Consider the following 16,079-nt stretch of genomic DNA (forward strand, 5'->3'; position numbering starts at 1 on the left):
ATTTGGTCAACATATATTAATTAAATACCCAATATATATACTATTAACAGACATTAAATGAATGAATAATTTAAAAAACTTTAACAGAAAGATCAGCTAACGAAGTAAATGAAGTATTTATTTTTTATGTTGCTATCAGTAATCTTTAATTATATATATTAACATATTTATGTTTCCCTATGTATTACATGATTCAGTACTTTTTAAGTTTAATAGCTCATAAGATATATAATGTCAGAGGCATAAGAAGGAAATTATTATTATTTTTTTCTTTTGTATTCTCTCTTCTCTGGCTAGGTTTAATTTGAACTCCTTGAAACTGATAAGCTTCAAACCACCAATCCAACTCGTGGCCACTAAAGTTGGGTCATGTGAAGACAAAACACAATTTTTTACCTTCTTTAGAGGGACTGATTATGAACCTGACAAGAAACTTTTCCAATTGGTTTTCCCTCACTACACCACATCCAGGGAATACAATATTTAATATGAGGTATTATACTGCTACACGTAATCTAGCAGGTCAAAAGTTGTTCCCTACTCTAGAAATTAACATCATAATAATATTGGATGTTAATAGCTAACAGAAAGTTTGCCTCTTTCTTATTATACTACAAAGATGTGAACTAGTAAATTTTTTAAAGACCGTGACCGTATTAACAAGATTTAGCTTCATACAAGGTGGTTCCCAAATAATGAGTAGAATGTCATTAGATCCTTGGGAGAGAGATTCAGGTTGGATATTCTATGTGTAGATCTAGAGCTCCAAAGAACTATGTGTGGTGAGGTTTAAATTTGGACATGATTGAATTTTAGTGTCAGTTGGTGTCATCAGTTTTGGACAACAATTCAGGGAGGAATATTTAGTGCAAGAAGAGATGGACCTCCTGGGCATATACCCAGAGAAAACCATAATGCAAAAAGACACATGCACTCCAATGTTCATTGCAGCACTATTTACAATAGCCAGGTCATGAAAGCAACCTAAATGCCCATCAACAGACGAATGGATAAAGAAGATGTGGTACATATATACAATGGAATATTACTCAGCCATAAAAAGGGTCGAAATTGGGTCATTTGTAGAGACGTGGATGGATCTAGAGACTGTCATACAGAGTGAAGGAAGTCAGAAAGAGAAAAACAAATATCGTATATTAACGCATATATGTGGAACCTAGAAAAATGGTACAGATGAACTGGTTTGCAGGGCAGAAATAGAGAACAAACATAGGGACAGAAAGGGGGAAAGTGGGGGTGGTGGTGGTGGGATGAATTGGGGCATTGGGATTGACACATATACACTAATATGTATAAAATAGATAACTAATAAGAACCTGCTGTATAAAAAATAAATTAAAAAAAAGAAAGAAGAGGTGGACCTCAAAATTAGAGTTCTGGTGAATTCTCACTTGTACAAGCAGATGTAGGAAAGAAAACTGAAAAAAAAATTGTTAAAAACTTAGAAGAAAAACAGAGTGTGAGGGCAAAGAATTCAAGAGAGCAGAAAGCTTCCAGAAAGAAAGAGTCAAGTTGTAAAAAACAGAGACATATGGTAAACAAAAGAAGATTTGTATATACTGGATTTGGCAATTAGAAAGTAATATTTGCCAGAGTATTTACAATGGGATAGGATTACCTATAACTGTGTAAGTAGAGAACTAGAAGGCTGAAGGAAATATTTCCTGATGGTCATAATTTTCTCCATGAATTGTGAAGAAGGGCTTTTGTTGAGAATGAAAAGAAAGCTCAGGAGGAAGGGAGACTCATGCCAAAGGTTTGGGTTAGCTACAAGGGTCATGAAAAAGGGACTTGTCAAGGATTTATCAATCTTTAACTTTCATATGAATTTGGATACTACCTTGTATCGTATACAGGTTGCTTGTTTTTGAATCTCTTATTTTCATTGCTAACATTGTTTTTCTATATCTGCTCTTTCGCTTATTTCTAACTATTGAATCTTATCTATGGATGTGCCTTGCTTTCCTTCAAACAATCTTTCTGATTCCCTCCCGATAAGGTGAGATATCACCTTCTTTGAACTATAATTACAGTAATTTCTATTTTTGGCTCTCTTTGTACCCCTGAAAAATTTCAAGTAACAAAGTAGATATACTATTAGTTTCTTATCTTTCCATGTTCTTGGCACTGGAAGCAATGAAATCTTCTTTAAGAAATGTTCCCCCACCTTCATCCATTGAAACAATCCAGAATGCAAATCATGAAAATGTGAAATTCTGTCATTGCTTATTAGTCATCACATACCTGACCATGACTAAAATGTAGGAGCAAAGATCAGCAAAGTGTATATTCTTGAGATCAAAGGAGTAAAAGGAGGAAAGATGTGAAAGAAATGCAATGAGGAAAGGGAAAGAAATGTGAATACTATTGAACACTATGCATTTACCTATTTCATTTTAAAAACTCCCCTGTAGGTTCTATCGTTATGTTTGTAATTAGGAGAAAAAAATAGAACCCAAAACTTGGGAATATTCTCTGAAACTGAAAAGCATATAGATATATAATATAATCTTTTACTAATACAATATGATATAATATAATATAATATCATATAATATAATATAATATCATATAATATAAACTTTGACTTACAGGACCACATGGTACTTGGATATGTATTGCTTAGAAATTTGATACATACAGAATTTATTTAAAAAATACAATTATAAAACTTTTACAGTTTATTTAATTGTTAAGTTTATAGAACAGAATACTAATCCTTTGATTTAGAATGTCTCTTTCATTGGTTTGTGCAAAATTTAAGTTGAGGTTGCAATAAGAACTAAATGGCTTTCAGCTGAATGATTAGAGACAAGAGAAGTTGAGGGTAGAGTTTGGTATCTGAGGATAAAGACAAAACATTTATCTAGTACACATTTCTTTTTTTTTTTTCTAGTACACATTTCAAGTTGTAGCACGGCTGAAGGGTTTTCAGGCATGGTAATAGCTAATACTTATTAAAAAGGCTCATAAAACACACCATAATGCAAGCTATGAGACTATCTAATACTGTCTCTTAAGGTGTCCCTGCTCTACATGGCATTGCTTTCTTGATACGTTCTACAGAATCTTAAGCAAAAGTCACCAATACACAGCCTTCTGCAGTATAATGGGAACTTAGAAGTGACAGGAGAGTAAAGGTAAATACGGTCATCACAACATATGCCTCCTCCGGTGCCTGCACGGGGCAGTGAGATTATCTGGAGAGAGAAATGAAGTCTTGAGCCCCAGGAGACCGGCAACAACAGAGCAGCCGAGGCCCATGGACTAGTATGGAGAATCACGTGCGAGGCAGGCTATGGAACACAATAGCCACACACACTTTTTTCTAAATTCAAGGTGATTCTTGATAGGAGAAGAGGCATATTCTAGGGTTTTCAAGAGCTAAAAAATGATAGTACTAGGCTTTTCAGTGGCTGTATTATTTATTTTATTGCTACATTACCACAAACCCAGTGGCTTAAAACAACATAAATTTATTATCTTATAATTCTTGCAGTCAGAGTCTGAATAGTTCTCACTGGTTAAAATAAAAGTGTGGGCAAGGCCGCATTCCTTTATGAAGTATCTTTTTCCTTGACTTTTCTAATTTCTAGAAGTGGTTTTAATTCCTTGACTCATGGACTGCTCCCTCCTTCTTAAAAGCCAACAATGCAGTATCTCTCTGATCATGCTTTCCTTGTCTTCTCAGAATAGAGCTGGGAAACACTACTTAAATAATCCAGAATAATCTCCCATCTCAAAGTTCATAACCTTAATCACATCTGCAAAGCCCTTTTTGTCAAGCAAATTTAAAGTCACAGGTTCAAGACATTAGGACATGGGACATTTTTCAGGGAACATTATTCTACCTACCACAGTGATATAGAAGGTGGAGTTTTGGATGAGAGAATTCACATTATGGGTTGAAAAATAAAGATCCAGATTTATTGATCTGAACTTTTAAATTGATTACAAGAATCATATATCCAAATGATTATATAAACTGAGAAAACTTTGAATATTACTTTATTATTCCGAGTTACAGGGACTTGTGGAATTCATAGTTAATGACAAACAGTTGAATAGTCAAAGAAATTATAAATATAATTAAACATATAGGGAAATTAAATGGTCAATAAATATTATAGTAGGAGTTATTACAAAAAGCTTGATATTTGCCCTTACAGAATAAGAGGTAAAATAAAGATATATAGTAACAATAGAAATATAGCATTGTTCTCTGAGTTCTTAATGCATCAAAGACTCACTGGCTTATAACAGTATATTTCTAAAATTTCAATTTGTTGAACGTTCTGTATCATTCTCCATTAAAAACTTTTTATGAAAGTAATACTGAACTATTTTAATCAGGAGATAAGTTTCTTTTATGTTACACCTGAGTTGCACTTGTGAAAAAGAATTAAAATTTCCGTAGGAATCAGGATATTTTTTCCTGTGTTATATTAGAAAAAATGGGCTTTCAAGCCAAGGAGAACCAAATTCGAACTCCAGAATTGGGAATTGCAATTATAGAATTGGAAAATTCTACAATTTCCTAGCTGAATGAATCTGTACACCCAGTTATTTAGCATCTATGAGATTATTTGCTAATGTTAAAATGGGAAAAATGTTATCAACTTGTGCAGTTGTTCAAATTGGATATCATAAAGTCACCATTATAAATGATAGGCTCTCTCCAATAATGGTAAATATTATTCCATTTACCTTAGATTTATCTTTAATCAATCTCTAATATGGTGCTCATCACAGACATAATTATATTCCTAAGCCTTTTGACCATCATAGTTATAACCTTCTGAATAAACATTAGCACATTTAGGATAAAGTTATTTTCACTAATGTTTATTACTGTCCTACTTTATTAAAAATCAGAATTAATTCATTTTAATTAAATATAAGTCCATCACTACTAGGAAGCTCACTTATCAGGTCCCTAAATTTGAAGGCAGTCTCACGGAGCGCTTGCTGTTCTGACTTGGATGAAACCCAGCTTTCCCGGGAGGACACATGCAAACTTCCTGAAAAGGTAAAACATTTTCGACAATCTTCTGTCTCTCCCTACCACATAACTTGACGACTCTACTTTGCAAACTTGTGACATGCCATGGCTGGTCATTGTTTTCATCTTCCACAGTACATTCCTTTTTTCTTCTTCTTCTTCAAAATCAATCTCACTGACAAATAGTACACATTAGCCACTCCACTCTTCTCTCTTGACTCCTCTCTTTCTTGGTTTTCCTCTTAAAGTTCTGTTTTCTTTGCAGGTTTTCTTTTCTGCAATTTTCATGTGGATGTTTCCTAGAGCTCTGTTTTGGCCGCTCCATTTCTCCCAGATACTGGATATGAACTGTCTATCTCAGAGGGCACTAACATGGGATTTGCATAAGACAGATCTGGACTTGAGTTGAAGTTCTGACATTTACTACTTCACTTTGTAACTCTGGAGGAAATTTTGAGAAACAATCTTTATACCCATGTCCCTCTGAGAGTTCATTCCTAAAATGGGATATTAGAATTCAACATATGAGAGTGTTTGGAAGATTAAAAGAAATACTGTGAATAAAATTATTACCACAGCAGGGCACTCAGACAACAATAATTACCGCCATAACTCCCAACTCTATCTCCAGGCCTGATTTCTGCCACACATTTGTCAACTACAACCTGATCACATAGAATCTCTCATTCAACAAGTTCAAAGCCAAAGTCATAATGATTTCTCTATCTTCCTTCCTCCCTGCTACAGTAATATTGGTTTCTCTTTAAACATTCCTAGTTGAGGGTATTTGGGCTAATGACAATGTAATAAGTCCAGTTTTACCCAAAAAGTGAGAGTTATTCTAGAAAATTTCTCCCTAAACCTATATCCAGTCATCACTGTCATATTAAAGGTCCTACAATCTTAATGTATTATATACTAAGCCATTGTATTCTAAATCCACTGTCGCTGCAGTGTCTTTATTCAGGCTTATATTGTATCTAGACTCAAAAATTATAATCCTCTACTCTCCTCCTAGAAACTCACTCACACTTGCACTAGGATAGAGACATTTTTTCTAATATGCAAATTTCAAAATCATCCAATATCATAGTTTCACTTACAGCAAAATTCAATGATTTTTTGATTATATGTTAATATAATTTCTTAGGAATTTAAAAAATATTCTGTCACCAGTTTTACATAAAATATGATATTTTAGAACACAACTTAATATTAGCATATTACAAAATACTACTTTATGGTTTCCTAATTCTGCAATGTTATAATATGTAAGAAAATTTAAACTTTTTAATTTAACATTTATTTCATACTATTTAATTTACTTTGAATTTCTTAGATGAGTAAAATCAATCTTTTTATACTTAGTAAATAGACCAAATGAAAATTAAAATTGAGATTATGTATCAGATATATAGCTCGGAAAAATATATTACAAAAACTGCTTTTCAGAACTGAAGTTGAAAATTGTAGCTGTGACTTAAAAATCCGTTTCTTTATTAAAATATCTGAATAAGAGAAATTAAGGCTGTTCTCTGTAAGCATGTTTCCTACAAACAGCATCTGAAAATAATTATTATGACATGTTAATTATCCCAATAAATGAAAGCTAAATGCTTTATAATGTTATTACAGTCCTTACAAATATGGTTTAAACACTAAAGAAAACAATTTACTACAAAATGATTTTTTTTCCACAAAGAGAATGCAAATATTGAATCCAGTGAAACATTCTGAGGTAAATTTGAAAACTTATTTTAATTTGTCATTTTTAGATATATGGAATTAGGACTCAAGGCAGAAAAATTCACCCTGCTTTTTAAATGAGCAACTAGAAAGATATTATTGGACTTTAGGACAATGATCAGATTAGAGAGAAAGTTTAAGGTTTCCCTGAAATTAGAGTGAAGTCATGGGAAAATAAAACAAAGCAATGCACTGCGGAAAGAAAGAGTTGACTGGGGATGCGTTTTTGAACTGAATGCTTTTTACTTGCCCATCCTTAAAATTGGTTAAAGAGGACAAGTTCTCCAATACCCAATAAATGAACTGGGTGTATATTCATCATTTTTCCCCAGGTTTGAAGGATAAACCCTTTGGATACTCCTTAGCCATTTCCCCCTGATAAGCATAACCGCTAAATGTCAGCCAAGCCCTTTGAGATCCACGTCTGTATTTGATGTTGTCCATAGTCCTCACATATATAAGATCACACCCACACCCACACACCCACACACAAGCACACAAAAAAACTCAAGTCCCTTGTCAGACGATAATCCTCCTGATAGCTTCCAATGAGTTACTATGTTTGGAAATTGGAAAAAAATTGTAATGCTCTAGTCCATCTCATTTCTTCTCTCATGAAGGGAGTGAGAGATTGAACCCAGAGAGAACTTGTTTGTTCAAGTCTCTTCTCTTATTCTAGCTACTAAAAATGCAATTATACGTAGACAAAACCATTGCAATAATAATGTTTACTTCTAACTTGTAAGCAGTTTAGTCATCACATGTTTTTCACTAGCAGATTCCCATCAAAGCCTCCCTCTTATTATAATGTAAGCTGATTCCAGTACTACCCGCAGCCTTCCAACCAGGAAGTCCACTGCATTCTCATGCACTTGTTTTGCTTTTTGGAGTATTATGATCACTATGTTTACTAAAATGGGTATAATTCCAACATCTCATTTATTCTCTCTTTAAACTTCTATTCCTAATATTGAAATGGTATGTGAAATATCTTATCCCTCTTTTCTTTGTTTGTTTTCTTCTTAGCAATATTTTCTCAATAAAAAGTTCAGATCTTTGTGCCTATTTCTCACTCTATCTTTTCCTCTTGTAGCTTAAAGCTACATCATAAATGGTGCCAACACTAGATGTCTTCTAAACTGTATTTAATCAAGATTTCTAGAGTGTGAAACACACATACACCATCTGGTAAAAACTGAGGAATAAATACCTCGGTGTGATTGTTTGATGTGGTTAATACATGAATATTATAAAGGGAATAAAACCATAACCTAGAAGCAAATTCAAGGGTGCCATGACCAGATTAAAATGAAATTTATCGTACAAAATAGCTAAAAATTAAACCCAAATGAGTATAATATCTATTAAGTAATGCTTCCTATTCGAGTTCTAAATATCTGATTATTAGTTTTTAAATTATTATTTTTCAGTTTCCTAACATCGCCACAGAATCTCTGTTAATAACATCTATTTATCAGTGGAACAGAGGCTGCCAGGACTAAGGAAGTTTAGATGACTGAAGCTGCCTTCTTATATCACCTTATACAACCAGCCTATGCTTGTAACATGATACATCTCTGTCGACAGATGATCTAGGTGTTCTTTTAATTTATTTAGAAGTTTTATTTTTTTCACTGTTAGGTTTTATATTGAAATCTTGTATAGGAGTCACTGTCAAGGTATTTGATGTTTTAATCTGAGATTGCCAGTATCTTAGTCAAATTGAACAGCATATGCGTTTTCCTCTGCAACTACCAAAACACAGTCATCGTTATAAGGTGATTGGGGTGCAGTTGAAAAAACTATGGTGAAACCAGTATCCAAATTTCTTTTGCACAGGAACCAAATGACTGCTCCCAAAACTGTTAAAATTACTGTGCTAGCAGTCACCAAAGCTGATATTAAAATATGGTTATCTGATAAACATTTCTTTTCGTATGGGATAGCTGCTTTACAAAGGGTTCCTTCCACAGAAGAAACTTCACAATTTCCTTTTTTCCAGTCACCTGTCTTGGTGTGCAAAAAGGCACAGGTGTCAGCTAAATCCTCGCCATTTTAATTTTTCTTAACCCAATCTATGTAAAGATAGTTGTATAACATTTTATTTAACAGAATAATCTTGTTATATTTTCACTGTACCTTAAATAACTTAAGTAATGGACATGGAAAAGAATATGTAGATGCCCATTTAACTAACGGGCCTTAAAATGCCATCACAAGTTAAAGTACATCAATCCTAACCTTTATTGAAGAAGGAAGAATTTTACATTCGAAAACTCAAATCTCCTCAAGCTAAAGTGAGAGTGTCAAAGTTTCCTAGAACATCATCTCCCCCAGTTACTTCTGTATTTTAGAAAGAGATGGATGCTGAGCTTATTTCAACTCTATATCGTCTTTGTTATATACGTTTTCATTGAAAACTGTGGATGATATTTCCAATCATCCTCCAAAACTGAGACTATTTTTCTTATTTTTAGTGAAATAGTGAGAGATCCATTGAGTTTTTGCTGAGCTCATGATTACCCAGTTACAGATGAACATTTTCAGTGAGGATTTAGTTTGATCTAGATTAAGATAAAGTGTAGACAAAACAGATCCATGGCTGTCGTTACATAAATTCCATCCCTTTATAGGAACCAATATGCATATAATCTCTATCACACATGGTTGAATTCAGTGTTACCAGGTGAACAGTAAATTTTTCCATTTTCCCATAAAATAATATATTTTTCTGGTTGTCTCCAACATGCTAGTGGTGAGGGTTGTTTGGGTTAGGCAAATTCATAACTTATGATTTAAATCTTAAGATGTACTTCACTCTGTATGACAATCTCTAGGTCTATCCATGTCACTGGAAATGGCATTATTTTGTTCTTTTTTATGGCTCAGTAATATTCCATTTTATATATGTCAGAAAGAGAAAGGCAAATATCATACGATATTGCTTATATGTGGAATCTAAAAAAAATGGTACAAAAGATACTATTTACAAAACAGAAATAGTCACAGGTGTAGAAAACAAACTTATGGGTACCAAGGGGGAAAGGGGGGGAGTGATAAATTGGTAGATTGGGATTGACATATGACCACTACTATATATAAAATGGATAACTAATAAGAACCAACTGTACAGCACAGGGAACTCTACTCAACACTCTGTAATGACCTATATGGGAAAAGAATCTAAAAAGGAGTGGATATATGTATATATATAACTGATTCAACTTGCTGTACAGGAGAAACTAACATAAAATTATAAATCAACTATACTTCCATGAAAATTAATTGAAAAAAAAATAAATCTTAAGACATGACATCAACCTATTTGAAACACATGATGTAAATCAGAAGTAGAAAAACCAAATTGATGCTTCCAAATATTTATGTAATATTAATTATTTTCCTAAAAATGTAGGCCCTTATGAAGGTGTGGGTGCCAGGCGACTCAACCAACTATGGACCAGAACAAGAAAATTGCAACTCTGTTGCCATCTTCCATGGTCCCTTAGGACTAGAGTTATTGTTCAATGCAGAAATTTCTAAATTAAATTTTAAAGATACTGGACAACAGTTCTTCCTCCAAACACAGTCCATTGATACACACATTGGACTGTATCTGGGGTTTCGGCTACTCATAAAATGCTTTCAACCTTGTCAGGGTATCAACAAATATTGATTTATTATGAAGTTTTACCAGAAGTTACATGAGAATCTACAGAAGAACCAAAGATTTCAACTTTGTCATAATCTCAACTATGTGAGCCTGGAAAGGGCTGTTCACAGAGATTTGGGTCTGTCATTCCAATTATTGAAAGGCCACTGGCCTGAACAATTAGATAATTCATTTGCCACAGTCTAGAAATATGTATCAATAAATATTATTAAGAAGCACTTTGGAATGTATATACGTGTTATAAAACCTATTTTTAATTCTACCAAGGCTGATTCATTATCTCCCATGATCTGAGAAGCAATATTAGTAAAGCAGTCCATAAGCTTGAGAATATTTTTAAGGAGTGACTACAAAGATTTTAGAATATCAAGAGGCAGCAACTTAAGACTTCTGCCAATGTTGTACCATTGAACTCCATTAACATTGGAGTTCTCATTTTCTGGTCACCCCATGCTCTTCAATCTGACCACTCTGACCACTGCAATACTCTGCTGAAGTATTATCTTGTCAGTGTAGTCATTCCTGATCACCCCATATTAAAAAAAAAGTCTCTTTCCTATTATTTTCTAATTCATTACCCTGCTTAATTTTTCTCTGTAGTATTTATTAAGGTCTGATATATGATGCTTTTATACTTTTAAAAAATGTGTTGTCTGTCTTCAATTAGAATATAATCTCTTTGAGGATATTAATTGTTCATAATTGTGGTCTTAGTTTCTAGAAAAGTGCTTGGGGTATAGTGAGTGCTTTATACTTGTTGAATGAGTGAGTAAATGAGACCAGAAGATGGGAGGCATGGTTAGGCTTTAAGATACCACATTGTTCAGGATTTATATTCCTTCTGACACATTTTCTTAATATGATGATATGATGAAAGGGAACAATCATAGTAGATGTGAGATACGCCATTTCCAGAAATAAAATAAGCAAACTGCTTTCTAAGTATTATTTTGATGTTTAGGGGACTAAAGAATAAAAGTCTTTATTTGGTCTTGAGCATGTTTGCCCCATATTACTGGAGCTATATTGTCTGGAATGACCTCTAACTTACTTTCTACATAATATCCTATCCTTTTCTGCAATAAAATCAATGAAGAAAGACAGAGCTTCAAACACAATTATTTCACAATTACTTTTAGCTAAAATGGCATCAGTATAATGAGTAAATTTAGCATTTGAATTAGATTTAGGCCACTTGTTTAAAGCCTACCTTACTGAATTATGATATCATGGCAGATAATTTAAATACCCAGGTGGCTGGAGAAACAGTAAATCAAACTGCTGGCCCTGCAAGAAAAGAAGCAAATTACTCTTGCTATCCAGAACTAACAGTGACTCCTAACATCACATAAGCCAAATCAATGACTGCATATGAATCAGGAGTGATTAAGAATCATCTTTCAATGTAAAAATATGGTCAGTCACAGTTCTAACTGCGGCCACCCTGTTTTAATCTATATATAGTTCCAATAATATTCTATAAATAATGACCGAAATGTTTCTGATTTCTGTATAGCTAAATTGAGATCATAATTAGAAGAGTGTTGCCTTTGGGCATAACCTACTTTTCTGATTTCCACATCAGAATTAAAACTTTACTTATCCCCTCAAAAATATGGCAACCACGACTTCATATTTATCACTTTCTTGTGGCAGGAAGTCTTTGGGGACTGCCATTTTGCACTTGCAATGAAAAGGTTGCTGCACTGTTTTTCTTCATTCTTTCAAGTGAGAACACTTATTTTTTCCCTAGAATCACAATAAACCAATCCTACTATCAGTTTGAAGAATGGGGAAAACCTATACAGAAACTCACCTTGGTTCTCCATGTCCCAACTTAGAAACTTAGTAAAATTCTGCTACCAAAAATTCTCTCTTCAGTATCCCCAACCATAAATATAATCTCTGTTTCCAAAGCTCCCTAGTTTTTGAATGCCAGTGTCTGTCAGAAACAAAGAATTTATGGTCTCTACTGAGAGATTTTATGTCATTGATCTGAAAGAGTAGACATAGGGGTAAATCCAACGAGGAGCTTTGAGGCAATTCCAGTTTTGTTTTTAAAAAAAATTTATTTATTTATTTATTTATTTTTGGCTGCGTTGGGTCTTCGTTTCTGTGCGAGGGCTTTCTCTAGTTGCGGCAAGTGGGGGCCACTCTTCGTCGCGGTGCGCGGGCCTCTCGCTATCGCGGCCTCTCTTGCTGCGGAGCACAGGCTCCAGACGCGCAGGCTGAGTAGTTGTGGCTCACGGGCCTAGTTGCTCCGCGGCATGTGGGATCCTCCCAGACCAGGGCTCGAACCCGTGTCCCCTGCATTGGCAGGCAGACTCCCAACCACTGCGCCACCAGGGAAGCCCAGTTTTGTTGTTTTTGTTGTTGCTGCAGTCCTTGTTATGTAGGTTGTGTATGTGTGCTGTTGCTGTTGCTGTTGTCATTGTTGACAGGCAGGGAGTGACCTTTGTATTAGTTTCCTAGGGCTGCCTTAACAAGTACCACAAACTCGCTGGCTTTAAACAACAAAAATGTGTTGTCTCACAGTTTTGGATATTAGAAGTCCAAAATCATGGGGTCTACAGGGACATGCTCCTTCTGAAACCTATAAAGGAATCCTTCCTGGCTTATGGTGCTTTGCCAGCAACCCCTGGAGTTACCTGGTTTGTAGATCCACTGCTCTAATCCACAGTCCTCACATGACATTCTTCCTGTGTTTCTGTCTTCATATGGCCATATTATAAGGGCATCAGTCTTAAAGGACTAGGGGCCCACCCTACAGTAGTATAATCTCATCTTAATTTAACTAATTATGTCTTCAATGACATGACTTTATTTCCAAAAAAAATAATAACATTATTTCTCATGATTCTGTGAGTTTTCTCCTGCTCGGCTGTGCAGTTCTTCTGGTCTCACTTGGAGTCTCTTACAAGGCTGCGTTCAGCTGAAAGATGGTTTGCGATATGGTACTTCATTCTCAATGTACCCTCCTGGCTTCCGTGCAGTACGGCTACTGGATTCCACAACAGCATATCTCTTCTGCCCCATTTCATCTGTCAAAGCAAGACACTCGGGCTGGTCCAAAGTCAAGGGGAATATGAATAGACTCGTCTCTTATGTGAAGACTGGCATGCACGTACACATTGGGAGGAATCGTTAGCAGCCATAGCTGGAGACTACTTAGTATCAAATACTACCTGCCAGTGTTGTCACTAATTCTAGTTCTCACTTTTAATAAATCATGATATTCTACTCTATCAATAAGGGTCCAATCAGGAGAGTAAAACCACAGGATAATTTGCACAGGGGGAGTTTTATATTAAAACGTTGAACTACAATAGGGGGTTGGAGTAATGAGGGATTAGCTGTTAGGAAGACAACTGTAAAAAACAGAGGAGTAGCAGATACAAGGAACACTGTATACCTTTAGATCTGAATAAAGGTACCCAAGTAAAAGATACCCTGCAACCAGGGAAACTGAAAATGATGACAGATTCAAAATAAAGAGGTGTTCTATTTTTAACCACTTCCACTCAGGCAGAAATTATGCACAGTGATGGTATATAATTGCAACATGATATTTTCTTTGTTCAAGTCACTGAGAAATGTTTTTTTCCTATTAAAAAACTAGAAATATGAAAATAGCAAAAAAGATTAATAAGTTTTGGGGATCTAAAGTACAGCATGGTGATTATAGTTAATCGTACTGTATTGTATACTTGGCATTGCTAAGAGAGTAGATGTTAAATGTCCTCACCACACATACAAAAAAAATGGTAATTATGTGACCTGATATAGGTGTTAGCTAACATTATGATGGTGATCATTTTGCCATATGTAAGACTGTCAAATCAACACGTTGTACACCTTAAACTTACGTAATGTATATGCCAATTATATGTCAATAAAGCTGGGGGGAGAAGGAATAAAAAAAATAGCAAGTATGATTATTTTTTATTAGGATAAAGAACATTACTAAGCAGTACAGATTTTTATTTATTTTACTTTATTGAAAAGTGTACAAAATATTTCCGTGATTTAAATATCTAGAAATCTTTTCAGTATCTTGTGTTAAGAAAGATGCCAAGTTTCATGCCATTTTTCCTAGAAGAAGGGAAAATTATCAGATGGCCAATTCTCTGAGCTTCTTGGCTTAAAAAATAGTATTTTCTAAGCATGTCCTAAAAATGTTTAGGCCCTGTTAATTCATAGTTGTCTTGAAAAAATGTTGAATAAAAATCAGTGAGTAGTTTTTTCATGTAGGTTTAAGAGGCTTAAAGATAGCATCTCTAGCAAATTCAAAAAATATATACAAAATGTTTTTGAAGACATACATTTGCTTTAAATATCCTTACTAAAACGAATAATAACCTCCATTGTTAGTTTAAAAAAAGTCCTCTGGTTTTCATAACTTTAGATTACAAATAATATCTTAACCTCTTTATTTTGACCTAAAGGACATTTAGGCATCGTTGTCTGACCCTAACAACTTTATCTTTCTTCTGCTAATTATATGGACCATTAAACTAAAATATGCAAATAATCACAATTATACTGAAGACTTAAATGGGCATTGAAATTAGTAAATAGAAAACACCAATTATAGATTATCTCGTGGGAAAAAGCTAAACTATTCCTTAGTTAATAGTTAAGAAATAATAACTAACTCGCTTCATTTATATACTTTATAGCAAAAATTACTTCTGGACCACATTACCACAAACAACATTATCAATTACTAAAATACACACACATTAATAATTACTAACCACCACCACAATAAACTAATTGAGGAAGCCCACTTAGCTTGAAAATATCAAAAATAAATTATATAAATGCTACAGAGCAGTAGAGAAAAATAATACTTATTAAAAAACTCAGCTGATTGTACCTGGTATACAGCAATGTAATGAAACTGGGGCGGGGGGTGCCAGTTATCTGGAAATACATACATGGTACACCAAAAAGAATAAAAACAAATATTATTTAAACATTTTAAGTTGCATTTGAAAAAAATCGTATTATTCAAAACTAATGATAGAATAAAATATCTTTGGCAAGATATAAATCTGCCAATGGTTTTACCTGCAGCTTTGCTAGCATGAAAGAAAAATCAAGATGACTTCGGTATTGCTAAGAGAGCTTTTTTTTTTTTTTTTTTTTTTAAATTCACGGTCTTTTATTTATTTATTTATTTATTTATTTATGGCTGTGTTGGGTCTTCGTTTCTGTGCAAGGGCCTTTCTCTAGTTGCGGCAAGTGGGGACCACTCTTTTATTTATTTATTTATTTATTTATGGCTGTGTTGGGTCTTCGTTTCTGTGCAAGGGTCTTTCTCTAGTTGCGGCAAGTGGGGACCACTCTTCATCGCGGTGCGCGGGCCTCTCACCATCGCGGCCTCTCTTGTTGCGGAGCACAGTCTCCAGACGCGCAGGCTCAGTAATTGTGGCTCACGGGCCCAGTTGCTCCGTGGCATGTGGGATCTTCCCAGACCAGGGCTCGAACCCGTGTCCCCTGCATTGGCAGGCAGATTCTCAACCACTGCGCCACCAGGGAAGCCCGAGAGCTCTTTTAAATGGAGCCGGGAATCCGCTGAGAACGTGGGACTTACGTAGGTCTCAGCCTGATAGAATCTAAACTTTTGATCAC

The 16,079-nt window shown here is 34.6% G+C and overlaps 1 long non-coding RNA gene across 1 annotated transcript in view; it reads left to right on the forward strand.

The window, feature by feature from the left end:
- LOC118893377 overlaps nt 1-16,079 on the forward strand; it is a 146,735-nt gene that overhangs the window by 97,758 nt on the left and 32,898 nt on the right. The window lies entirely within an intron of this gene.

This window comes from Balaenoptera musculus, chromosome 3 (genome assembly GCF_009873245.2).
Source record: "Balaenoptera musculus isolate JJ_BM4_2016_0621 chromosome 3, mBalMus1.pri.v3, whole genome shotgun sequence".
In the NCBI taxonomy this organism is placed as follows: domain Eukaryota; kingdom Metazoa; phylum Chordata; class Mammalia; order Artiodactyla; family Balaenopteridae; genus Balaenoptera; species Balaenoptera musculus.